The following is an 11,170-nucleotide window of genomic DNA, read 5'->3' as shown; positions in this document are numbered from 1 at the left end:
TAGTCGAAGTTGCTAGTGGCAAGTTTGTACCTGTTAGCTATCGCATGAAAAACATCTTAATTGATCTGAATGGGAATAAGTTCCACGAGGAATTATTGCCTATCGAACTTAATGGTTTCGACATCGTATTGGGAATGGATTGGCTTAGCGCCAACGACGCCGAAATTTTATGCAAGAAGAAAATAGTCAAAGTAAACCCGCATGGGAAAGATTCGTTTATGGTGTATGGAGATAAACGCAGAGTGAATTCTGGAATCATTTCATTGATGAAAGCCAGAAAATGTTTGACCAAGGGGTGTACATCGTTTTTAGCATTCGTGATTGATGCTAAGAAGGAAAAGAAGGTGATGCAGAATATTCCAGTGGTGTGTGATTATCCGGAAGTATTTCCCGAAGATCTTCCTGGATTACCGCCTGATCGACAAGTGGAATTTCGTATTGACTTGTTGCCAGGAACAACGCCAATTGCGAAAGCACCTTATCGATTAGCACCGACGGAGATGAAGGAACTAATGATGCAACTTCAGGAGTTATTGGACAACGGTTTCATTAGACCTAGTTCATCGCCCTGGGGAGCTCCGGTGTTATTTGTAAAGAAGAAAGATGGAAGCATGAGAATGTGCATCGATTACAGAGAGCTGAACAAGGCAACAATAAAGAATAGATATCCGTTGCCGAGGATTGATGACCTGTTTGATCAATTGCAAGGTTCGAGCTATTTCTCGAAGATCGATCTTAGGTCAGGATATCATCAGCTAAAAGTAAGAGAGCAAGATATCGAGAAGACTGCATTCAGAACTAGATATGGACACTACGAGTTCTTGGTTATGTCGTTTGGACTAACCAATGCTCCAGCAGCGTTCATGGATTTGATGAATAGGGTTTGTAACCCGTTCCTTGATAAATCCGTGATAGTGTTCATAGACGACATTCTGATTTACTCGAAAAGCCAGGAGGAGCATGGCAGACACTTGCGAGAAGTGTTAGAAGTCTTGAAGAAGGAGAAGCTGTATGCTAAGTTCTCCAAATGTGATTTTTGGATTCGTGAAGTCCAATTCTTGGGTCACGTGGTCAACCAAGAAGGGATAATGGTTGATCCAGCGAAGATCGAAGCTGTGACGAAGTGGGAACAACCGAAAAGTCCCACGGAGATTCGAAGCTTTTTAGGATTAGCCGGATATTACCGAAGGTTTATCCAAGGCTTTTCTTCGATCGCTAGTCCATTGTCAGCTTTGACCCACAAAGGAGCTACTTATGCTTGGAGTGAGAAGCATAAAGAAGCATTCGAGAAGTTAAAGAAGAAGCTATGCGAGGCACCGATACTTTCTCTACCCGATGGAGTTGAAGACTTTGCTGTTTATAGCGATGCGTCTGGGGTTGGTTTGGGTTGTGTTTTGACCCAAAGAGAAAAGGTGATAGCATATGCGTCTCGACAACTGAAAGAGCATGAAAAGAACTACCCGACTCATGATTTGGAGTTGGCAGCGGTAGTTTTCGCTCTGAAAATATGGAGGCATTACCTCTATGGCACGAAGTGCAAACTTTTCACTGATCATAAGAGTCTCCAATACCTCTTTAATCAGAAAGAATTGAATATGAGGCAACGACGCTGGCTAGAATTACTTAAAGACTATGACTGCGAGATACTTTACCACCCCGGTAAAGCTAATGTTGTTGCTGATGCTCTCAGTCGGAAAGTCAATCCCGAAAGGAAGAGGCCAAGAGCGTTGAGAATTGAAGTTGTGTCAACTATTTTGGAAAGTATAAAGAAAGCTCAGAGGGAAGCTTCTGAGAAGAATGACAGAAAGGAGGAACGTTTGGGCAAAACGTTGGTGTTCGGTGTAAACAGTCATGGACTGAAGGTGTTCCAAGATCGGATTTGGATACCTAAGACAGGAGGAGTCAGAGATCTTCTGATGGAAGAAGCTCACAAGACCATGTACTCGATTCATCCGGGTAGCACTAAAATGTATAGGGACCTGAAACCCTACTACTGGTGGCCGACGATGAAGCTTGATGTTGCAAAGTATGTGGCCGAGTGTGTGACTTGTGCGAGAGTCAAGACACAACATCAGAAACCGTACGGGAGTTTAGAACCTTTGCCTGTGCCTATGGGTAAGTGGGAAGACATTGCTATGGATTTTGTCACTAAACTGCCCAGAACAAAGAATGGTCACGACATGATTTGGGTGGTCGTTGATCGATTCACTAAGAGTGCGCATTTCATAGCGGCCAGGGAGAAATGGTCTATGGAGAAGCTTGCGAATTCTTACGTGAAGGAAATTGTGAGGCTTCACGGTGTTCCGTTAACGATTGTGTCGGATCGTGATAGCCGTTTCACATCGAGGTTTTGGAAAAGTCTACAAGAGGAATTGGGTACCAAGTTGTGTTTAAGTACAGCTTACCATCCGCAGACTGATGGTCAGAGCGAACGAACGATACAAACACTTGAAGATATGCTGAGAGCATGTACTCTAGAATTCCTAGGTAATTGGGATGAACATTTACCGTTGGTAGAATTTTCCTATAATAATAGTTTCCACTCGAGCATTAAGATGGCACCTTACCAAGCTTTGTATGGACAGAAGTGTCGTACGCCGTCTTGTTGGCTTGAGGCTGGGGAAAAGCAGTTTATGGGACCGGAGTTGGTTCATCAAACTGCTGAAAAGTTGAAAATAATTAGGGAAAGAATGTTAGCGGCTCAGGATCGTCAAAAGAGCTATGCTGACAAAAAGCGAAGACCGATGACCTTTGAAGTTGGAGATTCGGTTTTGTTTAAAGTCTCGCCGTGGAAGGGACTTATAAGATTTGGTAAAAGGGGAAAGTTAAGTCCAAGGTTTATTGGACCGTTTAAAGTTCTTCAGAGGATTGGGAACCAAGCTTACAAGCTCGAATTACCCGAAGAACTGAATGGAATTCATAACACTTTTCATGTGTGTTATTTGAGGAAGTTCATGGGAGAAGTTCCCGATATAATTCCAATTTCTGAATTGAGGATTGATGAGAGCAAAAGGTTGATTGAAGAACCAGAGGCAATTGTTGACCGAAAGACTAAGAAGTTGCGACGCAAGATGGTTGGGTTAGTGCTTGTCCGATGGAAACACACGAATGGGCCGAATCTCACCTGGGAGACGGAGAGTGACATGATGGGTCGCTATCCGCATTTGTTTGTTGATGTGTGATTCCGGGGACGGAATCATTCTAAGGTGGAGAGAATTGTAACGCCTGTGTTTCCGGGCTTGCCGTTATTAGCAATATAATAGTCTAGGTTAACCTTTGTAACCCGTTTTGAAATAATAAGATTGTATTATTTGAGTATTATGTGTTTTGTGATTAATTGCTTAATTATGTGGTCTGATTAATTAAGAATAAAAATAAGCGTCAAAATTTAAGTGTAAAATAAACTTAATATCCTTGGTTAATGTTGTAGTAGTCGAAACGAGGTTTCCGAATATATATAGAACGCCCAAATCTGACTTCGTATGAGGAAGTTATGATTTATCGAAGTTCCGGCTTAGCGGTATACAGCCTGAAATACTCGAATTGAGATCGAGCGGTTGTTAGCCGAAGCAATCTAAATGAGAATCAAAGATCTCGTTGTTGGTATCGAAGCGATAAAAAGTTAGGCGAGAACGGACGTCAAACGAAGAAGTTATGAATTTATAACGAAAGTTTCTGTCGCGGCCTATTAAAAATAATTAATAAAAATAAAGTCAAAATTAGCCGACGGAGTCTAAACGAAAGTTGTAGAGCGTAGTCTCACCTTCGCGTGGATATAAAGAACGTCGAAAACGGAGTTCGTATGAAGAAGATATGAATTTCCGAAGTTTATTTAATATTTTGTATTTAAATTTAATTGGAAATTCGGAAGCATTATCCGAAGGAGTCACCGATCTGATCCGAGGTACGCCCCGCGTACTCGAGTACGCCCAGCGTACTCCGAGGGATGTCGACACTCGCACTCGAGCACTTCGGATACGTAAGCAATGACGTTTTGGGCAGTACGCCCCGCGTAACGCAGTACGCCCCGCGTACTCCGAGGCTCCAGCCTCCTATAAATAGGATGCGAGGGTTCCGGGTATTTTTGCCAATTCCCTCTCATTTTCGTGTCGAAGCTCTGCATTTTTACCCCCGAAGCTACCCCGAAGCCCCGGTATCATACTCTAGCCCCGAGGCAAGTCCCGAGATCCCGAAGATCCCGAGAAGCGCGGTTCCCGAGTCGAAGCTCTGCCCGCGAGAAGTTCAATTTTCGAGGAGATCTTCCAGATCTGCTGTGGATTACTACTTCTATAAGCCGTAGTGCTGTCCGATCATCTTCTGATCAAGTGAGTGTGTAGTTATTTCTTCTAATACAATAATACGAAGTATTTTATATAAAAATACGTGCTATGTGTATATATTTGGTTGTGTTATGTGTGAATGAGTATTCACTCTCTTCTATCTTATAGATCTGCTTATTTCGTTATGAGATATGTGTTATGTGTGTGTGTGCCTCATCTGTTATGCGATATATGTGTTGATTAAAGCATGCTATACAGGTTTTCTTTAAACTACGTATGAAAATATATATTTTATCTACTAATATGTTGGGTAGAACATGGGTAGATAGTTGGTGTGTAATAAACAGATGAGAGGCCTCGATGTTGTTGTTGTTGTTGATCTAGTTATTCAGCGGAGTATGGATAACGACCACGGACTCTTTCTAGACAGTCCAGTGGAACACTAGCAGGTTCATAACCTGTAGGTGTTGTGAACGATGTGTTCACCGGTGTACTCTATCCCCCTCATGGTTGTCTTTAGGATATCTATTGTTGAGGAAACCCCTTCGCAGTGATGTCCGTCCCGATGAAAATCCTAGATTAGGTCCCTTGAGATAGTTGTTTTAGGGACGTAAAGTGAGGATAACGGGAATGGGTAATCGGGATAGTGTTTGGTTGGTGAAATTAAATATAACTTATTTATTGTGGGTTGAAAACCCTATATGCTCACCAGGCTCCCAAGCCTGACCCACTCAGTTTTATTTGTATTACAGGAAGTGGCACAAGGGCGTAAGATGGATGGATCATCTTGTTGTTTTGTTTACAAGTCTGTATATGTATATATTTGTTGAATGACTTGTAATGTATATCGTTTATGCTTTATGGTCTGTATCGGAACATGACATCCCGAGTTTTGATTATATAATGAAATGCATCTCTTGATGAAATGCTTTGATAAATATTATTTTATCATGTTTTGTTTTGGGAACAAATTCCGCAACTCTTTCAAATCAAAAGGATTTACTCTGAAATTATTTAAAAGCATAAATGAAAATCGGTCTTTTCTGGCCGAGATTTTGGGGATGTCATATTCTTCCTTCCCTTTTGAAAGCCGACAGAAAACCCACAAACACATGGCCAATGTGTGCCAGAGTCCTGAGGTAGAAAGCATATAGATAACATTAGATATAAACAACCACTAACACAAATGAAAATGAAATGAAATCTATATCCAAAGGTAATTTACATGGGTTAGGTCTGAGTTGATGAAATTATGGTACCTATCTGATTAGTTGCACATCCGAATTTATGTAGTTTAAACCCCCCCCAAAAGATACGAACATGACAAAATTAAATTTGATGAAACTTACAAATTAACGATAGTAATTAATATTGAAGTTTATTTACCTTCTTCAACTTAGTAGGTCTTAGTGTCCCTTCCTCAAAAACTTTAAATTTCTACCTTGTTCAAATTCATTCATCTCACCAACGAATCAAAATCAACCGAAATCCAAAATTCAGGAAAAAAATTGTTAACTATGAACCAATACTTCAGTGAGGGTTAGGGAGAGGTAGATAGAAATTAAAGAGGCATTGATGAGCTTCAATTCAAGTCAAGCGGGACACCAATGAGAGTTTTGACGTGATGGATCATGGATACAGTCCATATAGGTGAGTGCAACTCAAAAGAAAGACCATTATCCGAATTTTATGGAATCAAATAGGTTTCTCTTCCAAAAAGTGATTGTTCACCAAATCAAAATTAGCACTGACTCATATAATTGTTGTAGTAAATCTTCAATTTTAGAATAAAAGACGAACATTAATACATCTGATATAAAGTGTGATGCAAATTAAAAAATTACACCAAAATTAATAGTGTGGAATCACAAGAAACGAACGTGTTGATTGTGTACCAGGTCCGAGAAATCGTGTTTATGTGTATGAAGGAGGGACGTCCACCAACAGGTCAACTGTGCATGACGAAGGTATCGGAAAAATGAAAGAAATAAGAAGAGATCCAAGTAATTTTTTTACCTGATTCCAGCTAGCTACCCCGAAGTCCAACGATTCAGCTACCATACACCGCCGTCAATTCTTGTTGTGATAGAAAAGAGAAGGCAAGTCCTCCCTTCCATTATTGATATTGTTAAGAGAGGATGAAATAGACGGTGACGATGGTGGTGTGCGGTGGTTTTCCTCAGTTAAAACAAATGGGTCAGGATTCTGATGTGATAAGCATAACCCCTAAAGCTGTTGCTGATTTAGAACCCTAGTCTTACCCTTAAACCCTTAATCTGAATTTCAGACTCGAAATTCTGCTCCGTCACTGGCGGTGCCCGTCACCACCACAACCTTTTCATGCCGATTCCAGGTGTGTACTTCGATTTCATAAACCCTCTTCACGGAAACCACCACAAACCTGGCAGACCCACCTTCTTCATATGAACAGAGCGGCCAAGAGAGAACGAAATGTTTTGTGCAGGTCAAGCAAGATAGTTATGGAAAGGTTCAGGAAGTGTTTAGGTCGGCGGCGTAGAAGAAGCTGATTAGAGAACAATAGCGGTGGCGGCGTGGTGTAAGATAAGAAAAGAAAGGGAAGGGAGATGAGTGTAAAATGCCAAAAAGGCGTGGCAATTGTGTTAAACCTGCATAAAGTTGTGGCCAAATCGAGAGTCAGAAAACATTCCTGTTCACCAACCTTTTAAGGATTAATAGTATATATAATAATCAATATAGTATATAAAAAATTATTATATCAAATTTAACAACAACATTATTGTTATATTCAAGAAATCATATATTTGTAAAGAATTCAACTATAAAGGTGTTTCTGCGCAACGCGCGAACATTCGCCTAGTATACTTATAAAGCTTGCATTTTTTCTTGAACCACATTCATTTGAAACTCCCATGCAATTTGTCCTTTCACCACATTTATTTGTAACTCCCATGACTTTTCAATTTCTTTCTAATAATTATTATAAGTTGGTTAATAAAGTTAAATAAATATCAAACCTAAAGTAATCATATATAAACTAAATTTCAATATTAAAAAAATATATTTTCTTCTACTTATAAAGTTTGTTTTTAACTTTTAACACATTATACTTAATTTAATAGGTCTAATATGATGTATGTAAACTATTATCATTTTAAAGCTATAACTTTTGATCAATTTGTATAAAATACTTAAATTGTTAATTTAAATATAACCTTACAAGATCAACTTAAATATAAAATTTAGTTCAACTTAAACAACCCAAAGAATATTTTGTAAATATTTAAAAATGATAAATTGTAGTGTCTTTCTAATAATGATTATAAATTGGTTAATAAGGATAAATAAGTATCAAACATAAAGTGTAATAAAAAATAAACTAAATTTCAATATTAAAATAATATTTTTAGTTCTACTTATTAAGTTATGTCTTTAACTTTTAACACATTATACTTAATTTATTAGATTTAATATGTTGTTGTATGTAAACCATTATCATCTCAAAGCTATAACTTTTGAACTGTATGGACAAAATACTTAAATTGTTAATTTAAATATAACATTACATGGTCAACTTCAATATAAATTTCAGTTCCACTTAAAAAAACCCAAAAAAAATTTGTGAATAGTAAAAATGATAAATTGTAGTGCTAAATGCAAAAACTATATTATGATATCAATTCACTAAAATATTTCGTAAAGATATTTTTATAATCGTTAAAAGATTTGAAATAACTAGCTTAAAATAACTTACAACAACAATTGTTAAAAATAACTCCATATAAATGATTATATTGTTACCTTTAAAATAAAAAAATGTTTGATGTTTTAAATAATTAGACTGATAGAAATTAAAACATTAACAAATAAATTTTAAAAATGAATTAACAATAACAACAACTATAAATAGTATTAAACCATATATTATATTTAATTTTATTCATAACTAACCCGCAAGTAGAGGTCATTCAAAAGATTGAGATTATGCAATTTTAATAGATGTATATATCAACTTAGTATACAAATTATTATATCAAATTTAACAACGACATTATTGTTATATTTAAAAAAACATATATTTGTAAAGTTTCAGTTATATAGATGCTTCTGCGCAACGTGAGGGCATTCGCCTGGTATACTTATAAAGCTAGCATTTTTCCTTTCACCACATTCATTTGAAACACCCATTCATTTTTCCTTTCACCACATTCATTTGAAACTCTCATGACTTTTCAATTTCTTTCTAATAATGATTATAAGTTGGTTAATAAGGTTAAATAAATATAAAATCTAAAGTGTAATCATATATAAACTAAATTTCAATATTAAAAGAATATATTTTCTTCTACTTATAAAGTTATGTTTGTAACTTTTAACATATTATACTTAATTTATTAGGTCTAATATACTGTTGTATGTAAACCATTATCATTTTAAAGCTACAACTTTTGAACAATTTGTATAAAATACTTAAATTGTTAATTTAAATATAACCTTACATGATCAACTTAAATATAAATTTTAGTTCAACTTAAAACAACCTAAAGAATATTTTGTATATAGTTAAAAGTAATAAGTTGTAGTGTCTTTCTAATAATGATTATAAGTTGGTTAATACGGTTAAATAAATATCGAATCTAAAGTGTAATCATAAATAAACTAAATTTCAATATTAAAATAATATTTTTACTTCTACTTATAAAGTTATGTCTTTAACTTTTAACATATTATACTTAACTTATTAGATTTAATATGTTGTTGTATGTAAACCATTATCAATTTTAAGCTACAACTATTGAACAGTTTGTAGCTTTCAAATAATTAGCTTAAAATAACTTACAACAACAATAGTTAAAAATAACTCTATATAAATTATTATATTGTTACCTTTAAAAAAAATTGTTTGATGTTTTAAATAATTAAAATGATAGAAATTAAAACGTTAAGAACATAAATTTAAAAAATTAATTAATAATGACTACAACTATAAATAACATTATACTATATATTATATCTTATTTTATTCATTAGTAACCCGCGGATAGAGGTCATTCAAAAGATTCATATAATTCAAAATAGAGTAAATTACATGACTGGTCCCTTGATTTTCTAACTTATTTAAATAAAAACAAATAGTAGGGACAAAGCGCGTAACAAAAACAAATAGGGACCTTTCGAGTTAAAAAAATAAATTATGGACCAAGCGCGCAAATCACACCAAACAATAGGGACCATTCGTGTAATTTACTCTTCAAAATAATCAATATATTATATCTTCTTAGTATACAAATTATTATATCAAATTTAACAATAATGTTATTGTTAAATTTAAAAAAACACGTAAATATTTTAGTTATATGGATGCTTCTGCGCAACGTGCAGGCATTCGCCTAGTTTTTTAATATACACATCCATATGCTAATAAATGAATTTTTTTTTTTGCCATGTGTCATTCCACGAACAATTTCCCATGAAAGTGAAATATCAATTATACCCTCCATTCATTATATATATATATATATATATATATATATATATATATATATATATATATATATATATATATATATATATATATGTATATTTATTATGGAAATTGTTTCTTATGAATAGTGAGCTTCCATAATTTTTGTCTATTTTAGTCCCTGGACTTTATGTTCTTTTTTTTGGCAGAATTGGTCCCTGTACTTTGGCTACTTCGGTCCTCATTTTTTAGTCATTTTGACACTTTTGGTCATTGTAATCGATATTTTTACATTTTTTAGGAACCTTTTAATATTTAAAGTTTGGCCACAAAACTTTAACGGTTTGACAACTTTGATCCCTTTTCTATTTAGGAACCTTTTAATATTTAAAGTTTGGCCACAAAACTTTAACGGTTTGACAACTTTGGTCCTCATTTTTTAGCCATTTTGACACTTTTGGTCCTTCTAATCGATATTTTTACATTTTTTAGGAACCTTTTAATATTTAAAGTTTGGCCACAAAACTTTAACGGTTTGACAACTTTGATCCCTTTTCTATTTAGGAACCTTTTAATATTTAAAGTTTGGCCACAAAACTTTAACGGTTTGACAACTTTGGTCCTCATTTTTTAGCCATTTTGACACTTTTGGTCCTTATAATCGATAATTTTACATTTTTTAGGAACCTTTTAATATTTAAAGTTTGACCACAAAACTTTAACGGTTTGACAACTTTGATCCCTTTTCTATTTAGGAACCTTTTAATATTTAAAGTTTGGCCACAAAACTTTAACGGTTCGACAACTTTGATCCCTTTTCTAAAAACTTGCTAATTACCACCGCTTTAATTCTTTAACCATTTTGACACTTCTGGTCCTTGCATTCAAAACTTTACATTTTTTCATAAAAAACATGAACAAAATGGTCCGGGGCAAACCCGGGCTTGTCATCCTTGCATTTTCTACATCTGTCATATTTATCGATTCGGAAACAACATTGAAAGCTTTTGCCCCTCGCGTAGCGGGGGTAACCTTTCTAGTTTATATTACCCTAAAAAATGTTTTTCCCGTTCAAAACATATTACTCACCGATTCCCATTTTTTAAAAAAATTATAATATAGCGTCGCTTAAAATCAACAAAATCTTCAATACATCGTTAAGAAGATCCCAAGAAATCAGGAAGCAAATCTAAAAATCGAATCAGATAGACTCTCGACTTCATATATACACCGAACAATTTTTTTTTTAATTACAAATACACCTCTGACGATCCCAAGCATTTAACCCTTTGTCTTTACTGTACATCTCACTGCCACCCTCCTTATCCTTTATACCTTTCATTTTTTTAATAAAAGACCATCGTGACCTTCAAAAATATATATATTTTCCAGGCTTTGAACTTTTTAGTTTCCATTTTACAGATCGCCAACACAGTATAATCACAAG

The sequence above is a fragment of the Lactuca serriola genome, chromosome 2 (genome assembly GCF_051521515.1).
Source record: "Lactuca serriola cultivar US96UC23 chromosome 2, Lser_US96UC23_V15, whole genome shotgun sequence".
Taxonomy (NCBI): Eukaryota; Viridiplantae; Streptophyta; class Magnoliopsida; order Asterales; family Asteraceae; genus Lactuca; species Lactuca serriola.
The sequence above is the reverse complement of the archived record's forward strand: the minus strand, read 5'-3'. Positions refer to the sequence as shown.